Source organism: Pinus tabuliformis, chromosome 6, assembly GCF_031772625.1.
Source record: "Pinus tabuliformis cultivar Carrire ecotype Pingquan chromosome 6, CPIR1, whole genome shotgun sequence".
Classification (NCBI taxonomy): domain Eukaryota; kingdom Viridiplantae; phylum Streptophyta; class Pinopsida; order Pinales; family Pinaceae; genus Pinus; species Pinus tabuliformis.
Genome location: NC_142292.1, coordinates 1,971,005,785 through 1,971,028,967, shown reverse-complemented (window position 1 = coordinate 1,971,028,967; position 23,183 = coordinate 1,971,005,785). Strand labels below are relative to the sequence as shown.

Below are 23,183 nucleotides of genomic sequence, written 5' to 3'. Positions count from 1 at the left end.
GCATAGAATAGACAGTAAGAGGGTGCTTTGTTAAGACACTTTGTGGTGAAAAAATGACTAATTCGAAATCCCGTGGGAAAAAATTTAGTGATGCTAAGAGCGGATGTCGTGGAGGTTGGGTGCGATCCCGGGTGATTTTGAAAACTTAGATGCCCTTGGGTCGCAGCTAATCAAGCCACAGATTAATTGTGTCGTCAGTCACCTCAGGGCTCACATTACATAACAAACAAAAAGGAACAACAAATATGCTTGCAAAACTCGTGGACTTAGCAAAGCTTCCTTTAAAGATACCTATGAAATCACGCTTAGCTAAATTTAAATTCTCAGTGTACCAAAAAAAGAAATGATTTCTTTTCAAATTGAATTAACAATTCTCTAGAAACAGTGCCCAAGTTTTATGAATGATGACAAAAGTATCAATAGTTTTAACCTGCTACCTTGTTCAGACTTTCTTAATCTACAATATCCTTCCATTGATATCTCTTGGGTAATCAAGAAAGTGAACTCACACACCCAGACACATTTAAAGTAATGGTTGAAACTGTAAGACACATATCACTACAAATGGGCTACTAAGGCTAGATGTGGGTCATATAGCTCTCAAGGGTTTGGGGAAACCGATTTCATCCATTGGCATCATAATTAAATTTGTTTTGAAGAATTCTTACCGGAATTCAATTCTCAGTTCTAAGATTAAATATAAATAAATGCTCATAGTTTTAAATTACAGATGGCATATAAAAAGAAGATTTTTAATGTTCATCAGATTCATTGCTAGAGCGGAATTTTACCCACATATATGTGAGACAAACAAAGATGAAAAAATGCAAAAATTAAAAGCAGCAGCCTTAGTCCATAATAGTACCCTTATAACAACATAGAGATCCTTTTTGATATTTAAATTCTACCCATGAATTTCCTGCAATACATCTGTTCATCTGATAAATAAGCTGAAGATTGAAAGGCGTGAAGCTTTTTTAAAGAAAATAATGTACGAGAATGAGATAATGTTCTCACTTGCAGTTAATGAAAGGGAAAAAACAGCAAAACAGCTTATATTGCCAGCCAAGATGAGCAATATTTCAATCTCCAAAATCATATGTTATTAGTGTAGTGAATACATTTTTGAAAGGTTTCAATTAACATCACAAGATGGCTTCAGTTGACCTAAAGCTAAATGGTTTCATTTCACCTCCCACTGTTTTCAAAGTGCATGTACTTATGATCAAAGGTCTAGATTTTCAAACTAAAACTAGAGAGCATAAACGAGATCAAGATTCTCTCTTGAAGAATCAACTTTTCATCAAAGTGAGATGATAACCGTCTGCCACCTTTTCTTTTCAAACAGTTTCTGAGTTGTCATCTCTTTCCATTCTTCATTGTAGTACTGCACAGGAAACAAAGATTGGTTTACCATATAACAATGCAGAAACAATAATCACTAACCTATTTTACAATATAACCCCTTACCTATTCAAGCAGAAACTAAAGTACATATGTAGTTATACTTATAACCAGCCATAAAAAGCAAATTAGAATCATTATCATAAACTAACATCTAATCCTTCTTATGGACTGTAAGGCTATTTGACACATTATAATGTTTTAATGATTCATTTGGTACAAACTACTTCCTCATTGCATTTGATAGTTTGAAGTAATACATTTTTTAGGAGTGTATGTTATTTAATTGAATAAAAGGCTAAAGCTAGTCAATTTTATAACCAAGTCGTTTTGTAGATTACTTCAGGAATAGTAAGATTAAAATCTTTAAAACCGACAGAAATGATCAAGCTCAGAGATATACGGAAAAGGTTACCAATCTGGAATAGCATATCCAAAAATGTAAAACCATATCTGACCTTGTTTTCAGGGAGGCTAAATCAGGAACCAATGTATTATTCTGGGATGATCCATGGAATGGCCACAAACTATTCAAAGACGAGGAGAATGAAAGGAAGTCAGGAATAAGATAAAAAAGACAGGATGAAAAAAAACAGTGACTACTAGGAAGAAAATCAAGACCCATCCAAGTCATTGCAAACCTGGAAAATGATCTCTAATTAGTCCATTGAGATTGAAAGAAACTCTACAGTTGAAGATTTCTCAAGAGGAAAAGGGAGGACAGTCTTGCATGGAACAAAGATGCAAATGGCAGTCACGGTGTCAAAGAAGGCGACATGGTGTGCTTTGTAGAGAAAAAAGATTTAGCCTCGAGAAAGGTATGGAATCCAATGACACTTTTTCTCAGAATTTTAATGAAAAATCCTGACAGAAGAAGCCTTGAAATTCAGAAGCAATATTGGTCTTTCGAGGTGTAATGTGTGATTGGAAGTAGAAAAAAGTAGCAGAGCGCTACACTAGTTGTAGTTGCATTTAAGATATGATTTTTATTGAGAATTTGGACAAATCAACTTATTCTAATGAATCACACTTATTGATTCGAAACACATCCACTTAATACAAAAATAATAATTAAAATAAAATCTATAAAAAAAAACCTCACATCAATGTCAGAAAAAGTCCAGAGAAGCGCAGCGAGTAATCGGTCGTAATCAGTCTCAGTCGTAGTCCCAACCTCAGAGCGTAGCCGATGAAATAAATATCATTTCGAGAAGAAGATGAAAAATCGAATAATCGATGGCGTATCAAAGGAAGGCTTTTCGAGAAATTGACGAGAAATAGAATTCTGTCATAACGTATAAAATGTATTGTAACGAAAGAATGGTTGCCGTTATTATCCGGTTACAAACATTGCTTTCATATAACTACTTTAAATCATATAACTTTAGAGTAGAGATATAAATATAAATATTATATTAAAATAAGTGGCATGCAGTCGCTAGAGTTGAATAAAATTTATTTTCTAGCCATCAAAATTGTATCATAATTTTCTAAAAAAATTTCCGTTTATTAAACATAACCCAGAAATCTGAAAATTAATTTCCAGCTAGATGGAAATTTCTTTTTCATCCCAAATGCAATAAGGGGCAGGCCCCAAAGGCTCTATAATCACCTTTATCCCTCCTACACTCTCTGGTAACTCCCTAGAGTTTTTTTTTTCATACAGTAAAATGGCTGTTACAAAAAAGTATGTTGTTGTCCTTGCGATTTTAGGTTGGTTTTATAGATTATCATATAAGACATCAAGTTATTTTGACTCAAACATCCTTTAAAATAGATTCATAATTAATATATAATCACATATGTAGTTAGGATAGCTCTAATAGACCAAAATACATAGGTTATATTTGAAGTATTTGTCTATTAATATATTGGATAGAAATATGTTATGTTTTTAACATTATTTTTACACTGGACAACAAACAATTCAAGAATAACTCCACCCCATTGACTCCATACAAGGAAATGACATAAAACATAGTTGTTGGGGGTATTTAGGGACTCCTCCCTTAGCCTTTTAGGAGTTGTTGAGCCTAAACAACAAGGGCTTGGGTCGAGGTGACAATGTGTCCTTGCCCTATTTATAACCATATAGGGAGGTTGTGAGGACCCTATCGACTTTGTTAAAAATATTGGTAACATTTTTTGGTCCCATTACTAGGGATAATTTCTTTCAACCTAGTTTCATACAACATTATTCCACTTGGGTGAAATTGTATTTAATTCTTGTGCATTTTGATGAGATTATTATAAAGGACTAATCAGCGAGATCTCCTCTAAAAACTCCAACTCAGGGTGCTTCAACAAAAGCCATTCAAACAAAAAGGTACACAACAATATGTTCAACCAAAGGCGAGTTTGTTTTTGTTCCCTAACCTAAGGTATTTTACCAAAGAAAAAAAAAATAAGCTAAGAGTAAGGAACAAAATTCAATTGAATTGCATTCTTCTTTAGTTACACTTAGATATTTCTTAGAAAGCCATGAATCTTTATATCTATGTACATCTCAACAGAACACATATACAATAATAAAATGGATTTACCTTGATTAATGGATTTGCATAAACCACTTAATTTAACTCAAATATAGGGTCAACCCCATGCCCTCCCCAATAATATTGATAAAGTACCAATTTTTAATGGTGGTCATTAAATTTCTACACATGATTTTTGGGACTCTTTTACTAGAGAAATGGAAGAACTAAAAGTGGACATGAAGATGTAACCATGAAATGTTTTTTTCTTGCTTTGAATGGTGATGTTGCTAAATGGTTTGTTAGTTTACCTAATAATAGCATTAGTGGATTTACTCAAATTAAAACCAATTTCTTTAAAAAATGGCCAGCGTCAAAGGATCCTAGATTTTGTTAAATGCATTACAAGAAATTGAAAGAAGAGAGAATGAATATATTGATTAATTCAATCTTAGTTTTGATAAAGTAGCTCAAGATATATGTCAAGATTTTATACCTCCTGTTAGCCTTGCTAGAAAAAGGCCCAAAAATGGATCCATATATGCCCTTAAAGTCTCCAAATTTGCTTAAAATCATGCCAATGGATCCAAAAATGCTCTTGAAATCTTCAAGATTTGCTCAAGATCATCCAAAGGTCAAAATAAGCGCAAGAGGAGAGCCCTTGGAAGGGTGGAAATACACTATCGGGAGGCAAAAACACTCCAAAACCATGAAAAAACCATGAAAAACAGTGAAGGCGTAGCAGCCGTTAGATCTGGCCGATCGACGACCTAGATCTAAGTGGTAAATCGCAATCGGCGCTGCAGAGAGGATGACTTAAAGAAGGGGCAGAAGACACTGCCGATCAGCGATCTTCGATGGTCGGATTGGTGGGTCGCATCGGCGGACGCATCGACGATTTAAGTAAGGGCCTTGGGCATGAGCGATAAGTGATTGCGATCAGATCACATCGCTATATCGTAGCAGAGCAGCACCAAGGGGTGGAGCCTTTATACCTTTGTATGGGCGATGCGATGATGCGAACCTAACGAGATTCTAAATAATATTTGAGGTCCGCAAAAGGTCCAGTTTCAATGCCTTTTCAATGTATTTTTTTGTATAACAAAATACAAAGGGGAACTTGGCAGCACCGATAGCGATGAAGCCCGGACCCGAAAGGGTCCGGGAAGTGAAATATATAATATTTGAAGTCCACCAAAGGCCATTTTCAAGTGTTTTCAGAGTTTTTCAAGTGTAATTCAAAATACAAAGGAAGCAAGGGACCAGGCCACTTGCGATAGGTGATAGCGACCCGAAGGCCAAACCCGATAGAGGAATAAACCATTTTTGAGGACTTTTGAAGTCCGAAAAGGATAGAGAGGGGCGAGATTTCTCAATATTGCTGTGTTTTCTGTTTAAAACAGAAACAATCATTATTTTTGGCAGAAGTCCACAATATGGCAGCGTTGTTTTGTGTTAACAGAAAGCATGCATTGTTAAACATTTGAAAGGGCCACAACATGCGCAACTTGCCAAAAACAAATAGAAGCATCAACAACCCAGCGTAGCTCATCAAAACAAACATCATGGGGCATCTCTGGCATGAGAGAGCTCCCAGACAACACATCAAACTACCTAAAGGTGGTTATTCCTTTGTCAGAAGGAGAAAACCTCCGAGCCATGCTTGCCTATTCAGGGAATCAAATAGTTAAGGGACAAAGAGGATAGATTAAGACTCCAAGCCTTTGAGAGCTTAGGAGCATTGTAAAAGGCCTATAAAAGGCTGTAAACTAAATGGAGCAAGGGTTCAACTTTTGGAGATCATTGCTACTTTGTTCCTTCAAGCTTCTCATCTTCATTTTAGCAATATAAGTTTCTTTTTGCCATTATATGTTCAATGTCCATTTTCTCTGTTGTTCTATGCTTGCACTTGAATAGTTTATTCATGTTTTCTGCTGTCTAATGCCAGATAACTATCATCTTGTCTCTGCATTGATGAATTAGATTTGCAAGTCTCATTTACTTCCTATAGCTGGCCATTCATATGTGTTTATGTATGCAATCCCTGGTACAGTTAGTATTCTCCATCTATCCATTAAATCTATAAACTATTGAGCATTAGTGGTCTAAAGCCTTGTATTGTTGAGGGTGTTCATGCATGTCTTGAGTGAGAATAGATCTGAAATGGTTATCTGACTTGATCCAGACCATCATCCATTCCAATAATTCTAAGAACAATATTGAAGATTATATGTTACCAGGCATCTCCGAGCTGCAACCTAGGAGAGTTTCCTAGAGTGATAACATAATTGGCGCCGTTGTCGGGGAGAGGAAATTGAAGCTCAGCTTCCCTGGGAAACGACACAGATCCAGCTTTGATGATAGACAAAGTCTAGGCACTTTTTTGGTTGTAATCATGTATATGGTGACTCTACTGGAGGCTGAACCTCTTAGCGACTCCACTTCATAGTTCTGGCTCAGTTTGTGAGGCATACTCAGAGAAATCCTCAGAAATCACAAGATAATCCAATTTCTGACCCTGAAAAAATCATCAAATAAAGAAAGGCATTGCAGAAAGGAGCATCGGGTTCAGGTAAACCTAAAAAATATTCTATATCTCTTCAAGAAAATCCTACAATAGAACTAATACATGTTGAGAGTATAGCATCTAATCTTAGCAGTGAAGAAAAACTCTCAGAGATTCATAAAGCTCCTTATTCTTTAGGTTCTCCTTTTGTTGTAAGCCCAAAGGAAACCTCACCTCCTATCCATCATAACCCTTTAGTTTTGTTAGTCACTCCTCAGCCCTCTATCATTTAGACTGCCAGTACTCTTATAGCCACCACAGCTATGGCAGGACCACAAACACCCACCAAAATGGAAAGAATGATAGTTGTTAGGTATGGACCTCTAATACTGCCCACTCCTTTGAACGCCATGCCTACTGAAGAATATAAAAAATATAGGCCTAAGTTCACTGGGACTGAAGGTGTTATAGCTGAAGAACATCTTGAGTCATTCTATAGCTATGTTGATAACCTGGACATTAGTGAAGATGATGTGTGGATGAGAGTCTTTGTCCAAAGCCTAGATGGAGAGGCTAGAAAATGGTTCAGAGAACTAACTCCAAGATCTATAGCAGATATTGAGGCTTTAGATGATGCATTCCTAAAGCATTGGGGTGACAAGAAGGATCTCCTCTACTACCACACTAAGTTTGGGAACTTAAAGAGGGAAAATGGTGAGTTGCTGTCTGATTTTAATAAGAGGTTTAACCATATGTACAACAAGATACCAGCTGAAGTAAAACCCACTACTACCTCTGCTAAACTCACCTATGCCAGTACTTTTGATTCTGACTTCTGCCTACTGTTGAGGGAGAGGCGATGTGCTACTTTGACTGACATGCAAGATGCAGCCTTGGAAGTGGAATCAAACATCATGGTTGCAGAGAAGCTCAAGGGAAATGTTGATAGAAGAAGATAGAGAGGCGAGTCTTCATCATCTTCAGATCCCAAGATAGATAAAATGACCAAAATGATAGAGTCATTAGCCTCTGAAATCTCCAAATTAAATGTTGAGAAACACCATGGGAAAGGGAGAGTTCCTAATACCTTTGCTCCTAGAAATCCAAATCCAAATCCAAATCCATATAGAAGAGCTAATGAGCAGTTGCAGATTTTGCAAAGAAGCAAAGATGCCAATGAAGACCAAAGGGTGAAGACCCCTTTCCAGAATGTAGTCATGGAAGAAGAACAGTTTGAAGAAGATGATGAGATTCATTGTCTAGAAGACAAAGGCAATGCCTCCTTTTTGACCTCAGCTGCCTATGAAAAGTCATTATTTAATGACCAAATTAACCAATAATGGGATGGTGAGGATGTTCTACAAACTGAAGATCAACAAAGATATAATCTGAGTTCGAAGATGAATAATGCCAAGGAAACCCCTATTCAAAGAGCTGTTGTCCTTGCAATACAACAAGCTAATAAGCAGAAGCGACCAACAGTTGATCCTATCATCCTCAAAGCTCTAGCTCATGAGGTAAGAGGTATTGACAAGTCTCCTTCTCCTTTCAATTTTCAATCATAAATTTAGAAGCTAAGAATACCTATGCCTCTGATTGAACTAGTCATGAATGAGTCCTTCAAAAGATCCATCCTCGAGGCCCTTGAGCCTAAAGCCATCCAAGCGTCGACTGACTATGTAAATTTGCAAGATGACAAGCTAGCTGTTATTCTCAGCCCAATGATTAAAAATTGTGAAGACTACTCCCCATCATTCTATGTCTCTCTGACTATTCATGATAAAATCCTTCACAACTGCCTTTTGGACACTGGAGCCAGCCATAATCTAATGCCCAAGGTTGTCATGAATGAGTTGGGTCTTGACATTACCAAGCCTTATCATGACCTATTTTATTTTGACTCTAAAAAAGTGAAATGTTTGGGATTAATCAAGGACTTAGCCATCACTTTGTCTTAGCTGCCCAAGAAAAGCATGATGATGGATATTGTGGTAGCAGATGGACCCCGCAAGTTTGGCATGTTACTTTCCAGAGGTTGGATTGAGAGATTAGGTGGATCATTACAAAATGATCTATCCTATGCTATTGTCCCAGTTTTCGGAGGTGAGAGCAAGAGATTATACAAAGAAGTTCAGTTGGCTTATATCATTAGCGATGAAAGGAATCCCACTAATCAACCCATCTATGCTGTTGACACTGATCTTGGAGCATGTATTCTTCATATTGAAGAATACCAGTTGGCCTCCACGCAGCTTAAAAAACTAGTTTTCCAGATCGCCGAGGAAGAAGGCCCATAGATTTGGGACATGTTCTTTGATGGGGCTTGCTCTAAGGAAGCTGCAGGGGCAGGTGTAGTCCTTGTGTCCCCCACATAGGAATACATTCATTTATCTTTCAAATTAACCTTTCAGGTATAGCATAGTACGATGCTTTGATTTTGGGCTTAAGCGCTACTAAAGAAATGGGCATCAAAGGCCTGAAAGTGTTTGGAGATGCAGACCTCATCATTCAGCAGGTCAATAAAACTTTCCAAGCAAAGCATCCAAGGCTGAAAGCATACAGAGATGAGGTATGGAGGCTCAAGGATTCTTTTAATAATTTCAGCATTTCTTACATTCCAAGAATGAAGAACCAGCTTGCCAACTCCCTTGTTGTGTCTGCTAGCACGTTTATTCCTCCTTTGCCTCCTAAATTGACGTATGAAGTTCAGGTTAAATATAGACCGTCTCTGCCTGACAATGTCAAATATTGGAAAGTTTTTGAAGACGATGATGAAATTAACAGGTTTTTACAAGTCGTTGAGGAATTTTTTGAAGCGCACATCAACCAAGAAAATGAAACCATGGAAGAATGTGGCCAGTCCAAGCTAAAAAATGAGATCAGCTGAGGAAGCATTGTCCAGCTGCCTAGTAACCATATACCAAAGGGATTGGTGCCTCTAGAGAAGCTGTTCGATCATAACGATGTGCCTTATAAGCCTGCCAAAACAGAAAATGAGTCTGCTGTTCGTAAACACAATATAGGGAGCCCGACCCATTCGAAATACATAAATCTGTCCACTCATTTGTCCTCTTCCCAGAATTCCGAGTATTGCACCGTCATGAAGCAATTCACTGATATTTTTGCCTGGGAATACAACGACCTTAAAACCTACGACAAAGACATCATTTAGCATAAGATCCCACTGGAAAAGAACACCATCCCTTTTAAGCAAAAATTAAGACCTATCAGCCCTCTCCTATTGCCTTTAATTGAGAAAGAAATTAAGAAGCTATTGAATGCCAAAATCATAGTTCCACTAAGGTATTCAAAGTGGATAGCTAACCTTGTGGTAGTGAGAAAGAAAAATGGAGAAATCAGGCTTTGTGTTGACTTCAGAAATCTGAACAAGTTCTCTAAAAAAGATAACTACCCCTTGCCTAAGATGGAACACTTGCTGCAAAGAGTTTCAGGGGCTAGAGTCATGTCTTTCTTAGATGGATTTTCAGGTTACAATCAGATTGTTGCACATCCAAAAGATCAGGAAAAGACCGCCTTCACTACTCCTTAGGGCACTTTCATGTACCCCAAGATGCCTTTCGGACTGATGAATGCTGGGGCTAATTTTCAGAGGGCCATGGACATAGCCTTTGTGGGAGAGAAGGACAATTTTGTCCTTATTTATCTTGATGACATAACAATCTTCTCCAGCAGTCACAAAGACCATTTACAGCATTTGAAGAAGGTCTTCCTAAAGTGCAGACAGTTTGGAATTTCGGTGATCCCAAAGAAGTCATAGTTCTCCCTAGAAGAAGGCAAACTTGTGGGACATATTGTTTCTGTTGAAGGTTTGAAGATTGATCCAGCAAGGGTTCAAGCAATTCAGATATTGTCCATCCCAAGGTCAAAAAGGGACATTCAATCCTTCCTGGGTAAGATTAGCTTTGTAAGGAGGTTCATTCCAAACTTTGTAGAATTAGTAAAGCACATCACTTCCATGCTAAAGAATGGATCATAAATAAAATGGACAGATGCTTCAAGAAGCTCTTTTGAAGCCATCAAGCAAGCTATCATGGAAGCTCCCACCCTAATTAGCCCAGATTACACTAAGGAGATTTGTATCTTCTCTTTTACCTCTTCTGATACACTTGCTGCAGTTTTGTTGCAGAAAAATAATGAAGGCATAGAGCACCGCGTGGCCTTTTTCAACAAAACTCTAAGGGATGCTGAACTAAGGTGTGACTTTATTGAAAAACAAGCTTATGCTCTCATAATATCTTTAAAGGCATTCATAATTTATATTCTGCATTCCAAAGTAGTTGCATATGTACCTTCAACATCAGTAAAAGATGTCTTAACTCAACCAGATATTGATGGAAAGAGATCTAAATGGATTGAAAAATTCATAGAGTTTAACATAGAGCTGAAGCCTGCTAATCTTTTCAAAGGCCAGTGCTTGGCTAAACTTATCGCTGAAGAAAATTGCAGCTTATTAGACCTAAATTGCATCGGTTTAAATTCAGATGATGAGTAGACAGAGGGAGCAACAGGAAAGCAAAAGCAGAATCAATCTCTGGCTGAAAATCTAGCCACCTGTGAATGGTATTCCAGCATAGTTCATTTTTTGCAAAAGCTAGAAGTCCCTCCAGGGCTTAGCTCAAGTCAAGCTCGGGCCATTAAACTCAGATCAACCAAATTCTGCATAAATAAAAATATGCTTTATTGGAAAGACCCATCAAGAATCCTCTTGAGATGTCTAGATAAAGAACAATTTGCGGAAGTCATACACCAATTCCATTCTAGCATCTGTGGAGGGCATCATTATTGGAAAACCACATCCCAAAAATCCTAAGGGCTAGGTATTATTGGCCTACTCTGTTCTCTGATGTGTTTTCTTTTGTGAAATCTTGTGACAAGTGTCAGAGGTTTGTAGGAAGACCACAGCTAAAATCTCTACCCTTAAAGCCAATACATGTCAATGGTCCCTTCCAGCAGTGGGGCTTCGACTTTATAGGTGAGATCAACCCACATTCCAGTGGCCAGCACAAATGGATCTTAGTAGCCACTGATTATTTCACCAAGTAGATTGAGGCTATACCCACTAAGAATGCCAATCATCAAGTTGTCATGAAGTTCTTGAAGGAGAATATTTTCACTAGATTTGGTTGCCCAACCAAACTAGTCACGGATAATGCAACAACTTTCAAGGCAAAAGAATTGGTGGACATGATTGAATCCATGGGCATTCAAGTGGTGCATTCTACCTCATATTATCCTCAAGGCAATGGCCTGGCAGAATCATCTAACAAGAGTTTGGTAAGGGTAATCAAAAAACTGTTAGAGGACAAAAAAAGAGTTGGGATTCCAAGTTGAAGTTTGTGCTATGGGATGATAGAGTTACCATCAAAACGTCCATAGGGAATTCTCCATTTAAGTTGGTTTATGGCACTGATGTTGTTTTCCCTATCCAGCTGATTCTCCCTGTGGCTAAATTCTTGCAAGAAGAACAAGGTGAAGAGAATAAAATGGTGAGAAGAATGAATAACTTGGTTGAACTATAGCAGATCAGAGAGCAGCTGGTTGAGAAGTCAGAGGCTCATCAGAAGAAAATAAAAGAAACCTTTGACAGGAAGGAAAAAGTGGACAATTTCCAAGTTGGTGACTGGGTCCTCAAATGGGATGCATTTAAATAAAAGAAAGGTAATAATGGCAAGTTTGATCCTTATGGACAGGTCCATTTGTCATCGCTCAAATTTAGCAGAACAATACATTTATTCTGCATAGTTTGGAAGGAGGAGATACCTTTGGTAGCCCAGTAAATGGGCGGTTCTTGAAACTTTATTTCGTTTAAGGCTTTAAAGCCTTGTTATTGTAAATATGTTTTTTCAGTTTTTATTTCATTGCAAAATAGACTCCATGCCCAATGGAACACTAGGAGGAAGATTTGATTTTGTTGTTACAGGAAAGGCATTGATCTATGATCCTTGAAACCTCACAGGGAGGATTTCATTCCCAAAAGGAGCCAGTGTTAGCCTCGCTGGAAAAAAGCCCAAAAATGGATCCATATATGCTCTTAAAGTCTCCAAATTTTCTTAAAATAATGCTAATGGATCCAAAAATGCTCTTGAAATCTTCAAGATTTTCTCAAGATCATCTAAAGGTCAAAATAGGCGTAAGAGGAGAGCCCTTGGAAGGGCAAAAATACACTATTGGGAGGAAAAAACACTCCAAAACCATGAAAAACAATCAAGGCACAACAACCGTTAGATTTGGTAGATCGATGACCCAGATCTAAGCGGAAAATAGCAATCGGCGCTGCAGAAAGGACGACTTAAAGAAGGGGCGGAAGACATCGTTTTATGCTCTTAACCTGCAAGACGATACCAGAATACCAAATATGCGAAGAAATATACCCAGGACATATAACAATGAGAAATAATAGCAAGTATTTTATTATTCAGAAAGCAATGTTCACTTGCCTCTTCGAGGGGGCAACCTCCAATAGAGATGTGCTCAATTACAAAATAAGACACGATGCTCCTCGAGGGAGTCTCTATCCTTTCTATAGGATTCATACATGCAATACCATGGGGCAATACTGTGGTTCTTATTAATACCATCTATCTAATACCATGGCCCATTTGCAACTAACTGTGGTCCCTTCATTAAATGTGGGTTAACCACTTACAATTATTAATATGGGCTTTATTGACTCTTTACTTAACTATAACTATGACTCGATCCTATTACATAAATAAGGGGGTTAGGGTTGGACCTTAACATGCCCTCCCCCATAAGAATAGCCTTTTCCTCAAGGCTGAAGCTGCGGAAACTGCTGAAGGATAGTGGCTGGTACCCAGGTTGCATCTTCCAGAGGTGTATTTCCACTTGATGAGGACTTCCTTGATCGTGTGGCCACACAGGTGCCATTCTCGTGTGTCAAGAACCTGTTCAGGTTGGACCCAGATTGACCCTTCATCATCCACTTCAGGTAGACTGGTTTGAATTCTATAATGGTTCCCAATCACTTTCTTGAGGCATGAGACATGGAAGACTGGATGGATTTTTGTAGTGGGTGGCAAAGCTAGCTTGTAGGCGACTTCTCCAATGCACTAAAGTACTTGATATGTTCCATAGAATTTTGGAGATAATTTCTGACAACCTTTTTCTTTGAGTGATGTTTGCTTATATGGTTGCAGCCTAAAAAATACCCGATCCCTTTCTTGAAATTGGCGTTCTAAGCGATGTTGATCTGTCTGTTGCTTCATGCGGTTTTGGGCTTGATGAAGATTCTCTCTAAGGTGGGCCAGCATGGTTGTGCGATTTTGTAGGAGTTGATCCACTGCTTATACTTCGAGCATCCCTTGATATAAGAAGTAGGGGAAGGAGGGAGTTGACCATAAACTGCTTCATATGGAGTCATTTTGGTGGTGGCATGATAGTTGGTGTTATACCACCATTTGGATATAGGTAACCACTGTACCCAGAGATGTTGCTTTTCTAAAGTGAAACACATAAGGTAGGTCTCTAGACATTTGTTGACTGCTTCAGCTTGACCATCAGTTTGTGGATGATAGGAAATACTAAGTTGTAGTTGGGTACCTTGTAGCCGGAAGAGTTCCTACCAAAAGTTACTGGTGAAGATCAGGTCACAATCAGACACAATGGAAGTGGGCATGCCATGCAATTTGAAGATCTAATCCATGAAAGATTGAGCAACCAAAGTTGGTGTAAAAGAGTGGGGTAGGGCGCAAAAATGAGCATACTTAGAAAGTTTTTCCACAACCACCATGATGACTGACTTGTTTCCTGACTTTGGAAGACTCGTAATGAAATCCATAGAAACCTCCGTCCAGATTGAGGCCGGGATGGGCAATAGCTGTAATGTGCCTGGGGATTTGAGTGTTTCTCCTTTGTGGCACTGATAGACGTTGCATTCAGCTACAAAAGTAAGAATGTCCTTTTTCATGCCTGTCCAAAAAAATGATCTTCAAGTGTGAGCATACGTCTTTTGAAAGCCTGAATGTCCTGCAGTGGGAGATGAGTGCAACTCCGCCAAAATGCGGCTTTTGAGGGTGGATGTTGGTGATATTACAACTCTGTCCTTGTAGCGAAGAATCTCATCCTGCCACGAGTAGCCCACTGTGGAATTTGGATCCGTTTGCAATTGATTAATGAGTTGGGAGAGCCAGGGATGTGAAAACCATTCCTTGCAAGCCTCTTCAATCCATTCTGGAATGGGAAGGGAAATTGAGAGCAGGGTACTTTCCTCCTCAAATTGGCAGGATAACCATCTGCTACAATATTTTCGCGCCCTTTCTTGTAAATTATCTCATAATCATATCCCAACATTTTGGCGAGCCATTTATTTTGTTGTGGTGAGGATAGGCATTGCTCCAAAAAGTATTTAAGGCTTTGATGGTTTGTGCGGATTTGGAAACGTCGCCCCAATAAGTATGGTCGCCAGGTATCTACTACATGTAAGATTGCCATCATCTCCTTCTCATATGTAGATTGTCCCAGATTCTTCCCACTTAGTTGTTGGCTTGTGAAGGCCAAGGGTCGACCTTCCTAGATCAAGACCGCCCCAATACCCATACCAGAAGCATCACATTCAATCACAAAATATTTGGTGAAGTCGGGTATTGCTATGATTGGAGTGGAACACATGGCATGTTTGAGAGCTATAAAGGCCTATTGTGCTTCATCATTCCAGAGGAATGCATTTTTCTTGAGGAGTTGAGTGAGGGGCCTAGCAATGCGACCATAATTGCAGAAAAATTTGCAATAGTAGCTCGTGAGACCCAAAAATCCTCTCAAGCTCTTCAAGGTATTTGGTTGAGGCCAATCCTGCATTGCTTGGATCTTTTTTGGGTCCACCCTGACACCTTCACGCCCCACAATGTGACCCAAATACTCAACTTCTTCCATGCCAAAAGAGCACTTGGACATCTTGACAAATAATTTATGCTTGCGAAGCAGTTGCAAGAGTAGATCTACATGTTGAAGATGTGTGGCCTAGGTGCGACTATAGATGAGGATGTCATCAAAGAAAACAAGGACAAATTTTCTGAGATATGGTTTGAGCAGGTGGTTCATAAGGCTCTGAAAAGTGGATGGGGCATTACAAAGACCAAATGGCATGACTAGGAACTCATAATGGCCTTCATGAGTTCGGAAAGCAGTCTTTGGAATGTCTACTTCTTTCATGCGAATTTGGTGGTAGCCCAAGCGAAGGTCGAGCTTAGTAAAGAATTGAGCCTCATTTAGTTCATCTAGCAAATCATCAACAACTGGGATGGGAAATTTATCTTTGACCGTCAACTTATTGAGGGCCCTGAAGTTTGGACACATGCGCCATTCCCCATCTTTCTTGAGCACCATGACCACCGACGATGAATAAGGACTAATGTTGGGATGAATGACGCCAGCTTCCAAGAGTTCCTTGATTATTTTTTCAATTTCATTCTTTTGGGCGAACATATATCTATATGGGCGCACATTTTCTGGTTGGGCCCTTAGGACCAAAGTAATGCTATGATCATGTTCCCCTCTCGAGGGTGGAAGCTCATGAGGCTTGTCAAAGACTGGCAGATGGTTGTTTAAGATCTGTTGCATCTCAGGATGAATATGAATAGAATTGGGTTTGAAGGCCTGGATGGCATTAAATTAGGCTATAACTCCATGGTGGCCCTTTTTTAACAATTTTTCCATCCGATGTGAGCTGATGATAGAGGGAGCTCCCGCTTGGAGTCCACAGAGGGTATGTGTGTGGTTGTTTTGCTTAAAGCTCATATATAACTCCTGGAAATCCATTGTGATTGGGCCAAGTGTGTGAAGCCATTCAGCACCTAGGACAATGTCGCACCCTCCCATGTCCATGGCAAACATGTGGGTCTTTAACTAATAATCCTCCATTTGAAGTTTGACATTTTCACAGCGGCCTTCACATTTCATGGTCCCCCCATCAGAAATTTGGACCTGGAAGTTAGAAACTTCTCGGAAAAAGCAATGCACTGCTTCCATGACTCTTTGATGGATAAAATTATGTGTACTGCCACTATCAATCAAGACTACTACTGGGCGATGCTTAATAAAACCTTCGATTTTGAGAGTTTGGGGAGAAGAAATCCCTGCCAAAGCATACAACGAGATAACTGGTTCTTTAGGTACATTGTCCTGCTGGTTGTCCTCTTCTTCCTCCTCTAGTTTCTCAAGTGGTGGGGCTTCCTCCGATGAACTATGATCAGTAGCATCAATTAATTTTGGCTCCTCGCATTTATGCCCAGGGGAGTATTTCTCATCACAGTAGTAACACAATCCTTGCTTTCTTCTTTCCGCCATTTCTGCTGGTGAAACCTTTTGAACCTTGAGTGTTTGGGTAGTGCTTTGAGCCTGTGTGGGGCGACCTTTGGCGATGAAATTTGGGCGATTGGACTGGGCCGCTAACGCACGTTCTACTTCACGAGCTATCCTACAAGCATGCAGCCATGAGCTAGGGTGGTGCAGTCAGACGTGGGCTTGTATGGCTTCTTAGAGACCACTGACAAAACATTCCACATAGAACTCATCGTGTAGACCTCCAGTGCGGAAAGCTAAGGCTTCAAATGCTGTAATATATTCGTTCGCTATTCCTATTTGTCGGAGCTTAGTGAGACGACCCAAAAAATCAGATTCATGGTCAAAGCGATCCGTAAGAGCTTTTTTGAATGTCTGCCAAGTCAAGGGCCTTCCATAGCAACATTGATTACATTGCCACCATTGCCATCTTTCATTGTCCAAGTACATGATACCCACACTAAGCTGAGTCGCATCATCCAGGATGTAATTTAGTGTGAAATATTGCTCCATTTGTGTTATCCATGCGACCGGGTGAGAGCCATCAAATTTATACATGTCTAGCTTGGGTGGTCGTGGATGGGATTGTTGGTGGGTGCCAAAGAGGTGAACAGACTGGCTAGACTCGCCCTCCATGTTTTCATTGCCAATATATGCCTCCGCGTGTTCCTTCACCTTGCCCTTAGAGAGTGTGTCATTTAATTTCTTCAGCTGCAAAATGACATCATTCAATTGTGATTCAAGTTTTTCAATCCTCTCATTGGCCATAGCTTGAGCTCTAGTTTGTACCATGCACCGATCCGATGTACTTGAAATTTGGGACCGCCCCGAAATTTTTGGCACTAATAATTGAATGGTACCACCTTGCTCAAATCGTCGACCTAATTCTTATGTGCTAAGTCACTAATAAGTGCCCCAGGAGGTCTCAGACTCGTTTTTTTCTTCAAACAGAGTTTTAATCCTTGCTTAGGAATACTGCAGTAGTCGAATCCCAAAAATTTCAATGCTGCCCAAAGTCCTGCAAAAATCACGCCTAGGTAGAAGAACCCACACAATTAGTCAGATCTGAATGGCGGATCCGATTGTTGCGACGACTACAAAGCCCAATATGCTAGATCTAGATAGCGGATCTGATGGATCTGAGAGATCTGAATGGATGATCTGATAGATCTGAACGGGGGAACTGATTGCTGCTGCGGATCTGATGGATCTGATAGATCTGAATGGCTGATTTGATAGATCTGAACGACGGAACTGATTGTTGCTGCTGTGACAAAACCCCACCTGCGAGATCTGCTCTGGAAAAGATTATGTGTGATCCCGAGATAGAGAAGGAAACTATGGTCTCCAGGAGTGTCAGGTGCTACAAATCGCAATATACATAAGGGTCTGATAGTAGTACTCGGCCCAATTTTTCAGGGCACTAACCAAGGAGGATCAACCGTACACTTGGCCGTACAACCTGACTACCCTATCATACGCACGAGTAATCTCTTTGAGTGCTATTTTCGGTGTACTGTAGCAGCAATATGACCGACGATTTATCTATGGCGAGGTTTCAAGGGAGCTAGGGGGCTTCCGATATACCCAGAGGGTACTTGGAAGACAGTCCGTGCATGGTTTTGTCTAATGCGCTACTACTCGAAGGGGTACCCACAGGGGTTACAAGGGATTCCAACAAGTGTGACCACCTCTTGTATTTCTTGTGTGCATGCCTCCCCAAATCCGCAGGTTTATGCGCTCAATGACAGATCCCATGGTTTAAAGACGTCGAAACATGTCTCTAGCCAAAAAAAAAAAAATTGCTAAAAATTGGAGATCCCACCGGCCTTGGAAAGCGCTTTGATACCACTTGTTATGCTCTTAACCTGCAAGACGATACCAAAATACCAAATATGCGAAGAAATATAACCAGAACATATAACAATGAGAAGTAATAGCAAGTATTTTATTATTCAGAAAGCAATGTTCACTTTCCTCTTCAAGGGGGCAACCTCCAATAGCGCTGAGCTCAATTACAAAATAAGACATGATGCTCCTCGAGGGGAGTCTCTATCCTTTATATAGGATTCATACATGCAATACCATGGTGCAATACCATGGTTCTTATTAATACCATCTATCTAATACCATGGCCCATTTGCAACTAACTGTGGTCCCTTCATTAAATGCGGGTTAACCACTTACAATTATTAATATGGGCTTTATTGGATCTTTACTTAACTATAACTATGACTCGATCCTATTACATAAATAAGGGGGTTAGGGTTGGACCCTAACACACCGCTGATCAGCGCTCTCCGATGATTGAATTGGCAAATCGCATCGGCGATTTAAGTAAGGGCCCTGGGCATGAGCGATAAGCGATTGCGATTAGATCACATTGCTATATCACAGCGGAGCAGCACCAAGGGGCGGAGCCTTTATACCTTCGTATGGTTGATGCAATGATGTGGACCCAACGGGATTCTAAAGAGTATTTGATAATATTTGAGGTTTGCAGAAAGTCCAGTTTCAATGCATTTTCAATGTATTTTGTTATATAACGAAATACAAACGGGAACTTGGTAGCGCCAAAGTGAAATATATAATATTTGAAGTCTGCCAAAGGCAATTTTTAAGTGTTTTCAGAGTTTTTCAAGCGTAATTCAAAATACAAGGGAAGTAAGGGACTAGGCCACTTGTGATAGGCAACAGCAACCCGAAGGGCGAACCCGATAGAGGAATAAACCAATTTTGAGGACTTTTGAAGTCTGAAAAGGATAGAGAGGGGTGGGATTTCTCAATATTGCTTTGTTTTCTGTTTAAAATAGAAACAATCATTATTTTCAGTAGAAGCCCACAATATGGTAGCATTGTTCTGTGTTAACAAAAAGCATGCATTGCTAAACATTTGAAAGGGCCACAACATGTACAACTTTCCCAAAACAAACAAAAGCATCAACAACCTAACGCATCTCATCAAAACAAACATCATGGGGCATCTCTGGCACGAGAGAGCTCCCAGACAGTGCATCAAACTACCTGAAGGTGGTTATTCCTCTTTCAGAAGGAGAAAACCTCCGAGCCATGCTTGCCTATTCAGGGAATCAAACAGTTAAGGGACAAAGAGGATAGATTAAGACTCCGAGCCTTTGAGAGCTCAGGAGCATTGTAAAAGGCCTATAAAAGGCTGAAAACTAAATGGAGCAAGGGTTCAACTTCTGGAGATCATTGCTACTTTGTTCCTTCAAGCTTATCATCTTCATTCTAGCAATATAAGATTCTTTTGCTGTTATATGTTCAATGTCCATTTTCTCTGCTGTTCTATGCTTGCACTTGAATAGGTTATTCATGTTTTTTGCTGTGTCTAATGCCAGATAACTATCATCTTATCTCTGCATTGATAAATTAGATTTGCAAGTCTCATTTACTTCCTGCAGCTGGCCATTCATATGTGTTTATGTATGCAATCTGTTGGTACAATCAGTATTCTCCATCTATCCATTAAATCTATAAACTATTGAGCATTGATGCTCTAAAGCCTTGTATTGTTGAGGGTGTTCATGCATGTCTTGAGTGAGAATAGAGCTGAAATGGTTATCTGACTTGACCCAAACCATCATCCATTCCAATATTTCTGAGAATAATATTGAAGATTATATGTTACCAGGCATCTCTGAGTTGCAACCTAGGAGAGTTTCCTGGAGTGATAACACCTCCAAAATAGGATCTTCTAACTTATTATCTCCAAGCTTTTAAAGTATCTTTTTCTTTTAACTTAAATCTCACTAAACTAGATTCTATAAATGCTACTAAAATTAGTGCTAAGAACATAGATGATCGTTGGGCTATAGTAAACAAATAGGCCTGCCAACATCTTTTTAGAATGTTACCCACCAAAAAAGGGAAGCCTTAGGACAACCTTTCTCCTATTCATCTTCTTCCAGTTGGTAGTTAAGAGCCCTTGACCGCCACCTCGTAGTCGATATGATGTCCCACTTTATCTCTGACACTTACATCAGTTGTATATTTCTGTTGTTGCTGCTACAACACCCTCCAAAATTTTGGCATACACCAAATTTTGGAGCCTACTTTGATCATGTATATTGTCGTTGTAAACATTAAGACTTATTGCATGTGTTTTCTCTAAGTGTTTTTCTCCCATTTGCAAGGAAATCAAAGTGTCGTATTTTCACATGTTAGGTGTTGCAGATGCACATAAGTTGGTTTTTGAGGTTTCAAGGGGTTATCATTATGTAAATGAGTTGATCTTACCATGTAAGCATTTGTTGCACTCATTTCCAAAGTTTCAAGCACTATCACACAAGTGTCATCACGGTCGTCACAAAGTGTATCTTTGGTGTCGCACTTGCCGTAAGTTGCCACACTAAGGGAAGTATGTTGTTCATGTGTTTTGGATGATTTATGTTGTGTCGTCAAGTGTTCTAAGTGCGTGCTCATAATCAACTCTTATCACTATTAATATTGGCTTCATCGATCCCACGCTTAGCCAAATTCAGAAAACTCCTTGACCAAGCAACTTAGCCTCATCTAGCCCTCCTAAACTGTGCATTGGGCAGTCTTAGCCCTCAAGAAGCAACCTTGCCTCTTGACAATTCGCAATGCGTAGTTCCTGCCTCCCAGCACTGTGCACTATGTAGTCTCAATGCTCAAGTCCAACCCCTAAGCTCCAAAACTACGCAATCCTGCCCTCCAGTCAGGCTTGAACTACATATTGTGCAATATTGGTCCTCAAGCCTAGCCCTTGAGCTCTTGAACTGTGCAATTGCGTAGTCACCTAGCCTCCTTGTCCCCCTAACACTGCATAGTGGGCAACTTCAGGAATCAAGCCCTCAATCTAGCTCCTTGAGCTCCCCAATTGCGTAATCATCATGCTCAGTCCAACCTGAACTGTGCATTGCACAGTCTCAAGGCTCCATCCTGACCCTTGACTGCCTGAGTTGCACAATCACTGAGCCTCTCCCTCATTCTGCCACCTAGTTCCATCTCAGTTAGTCGATCATCATGCAACATTTTAGACTAGGGGTTTATCAAACCGATGTCATCTTTTCATGAGTGAATTTTAGATGAAGGTACTCTATCATACCATGATAGGATGATGAAGAATGAGATGGAGAAGGGGAACATGCTAGAAGAGACCTTTGTAGTTGAATATGTAAGTTGATCAATCAGGAAAAAACAAAGGGACACCAGTTTGCGTCCGTAACTCAAGACCTGATATCACTGAAGACTATTTATCTCTAAGCTATATGGAGGTGGACAAAAGAACATTCTCAAGAAAAGACACATAGAAAGAAGCAGCAAGAATGACTTGACATTGCCATTTCATTAGGCAGTCCTTGTCGTCAGTGTCATGTCATGAGTCACCATATTCCACATCATTTTTGTGGATTATGTAAATTTCTATTCGAAAATGTATTGTAAAGTGGAAGTCTAAAGGACATGTACAGAATATGAAGAGTCATGTAAAGTTGAAAAGTCATAGGAAGTCAAACAGTCATGAGGGTAGTCAAAGAGTCACAAGGGAGGTGAAGCATCACCCCATTGGTTATGGATACACCCTCATTGTATGAGCAAAGGACTTTTCACCTTGGTTCCTCCCACAAGGCATCAGAGAGACAAGCTAGTTCTTTTGAGGAGTGAGTGGTGGCTCCAATGCTCCACTATTAGAGCTAGTGGTGTTCGATGTATACATGTGCCTTGGGAATTTTACTTAATATATGAAGAGTTCACACATGGATTATGAATATTTGTAAGATTGTTCTCTGAATGTTTATGATTCATGTTTTTTTTCAACTATACTAAAGTAGTTGAACTATTTTGGTTATTTTAGTGCTTATCATATTGAGAAGGTGTTGTAATGGTTTCAATGACCATCACATCTTTTTGGATTAATCTGTTGGATATTAGATGGATATTTTCTATTCATTTGTTTATATACTAGGGTGGTACTATTACCTCTCTCTTAGAGGCTTACTTTCGTTTCCCTCTGTTGTGGCCACAACTACCACCCTATCAAAACTTGCCTTGGCAGCAATTCTGAATGGGTCCCCTAAAAGTTGGCCTTCTACCTCTCCGAATGATCTGTTTAGTCCCGGAGACTTTAACTTGTTGCCGAGCCAAATTTTCAGTTCTTAATGGTCAAGCCCCCTCTTTTAATCCCTGTTGCACGGTCCATTCAACACCTAGCCTAGCCCTCCATTCATTCCCTCAATCGATACATTTGCAGCCCTCAAAACCTTCTATCACATCATTATTCCCATCATAACCCTTTATAGCAGAAATACTTCGCAAAACATGCATAAATCCCTTTTTTGTGGCCTATCACAATTAACACTATGCACTTTTTTCCTTCTCGACCCGATGACATTATCAACCCAAATTCATAATTTTCAGGTCTGGAACCCAAATTCATTATCAACCCAAAATTCATAATTGGCCGGGCCCTAGGCCTGCGCATATTGCGATATGCAATATGG

At 39.6% G+C, this 23,183-nt stretch overlaps 1 protein-coding gene across 1 annotated transcript in view; it reads right to left on the bottom strand.

Moving 5' to 3' along the window:
* Positions 1-1,147: 1,147 nt before the first annotated feature.
* The window catches only part of LOC149267097 (uncharacterized), a 203,381-nt gene continuing 181,345 nt past the window's right edge, over positions 1,148-23,183 (bottom strand). Inside the window, exon 2 of the mRNA XM_089398069.1 lies at positions 1,148-1,387. The gene's annotated coding sequence lies outside the window, so the exon portion shown is untranslated. The remainder of the gene's footprint in view (positions 1,388-23,183) is intronic.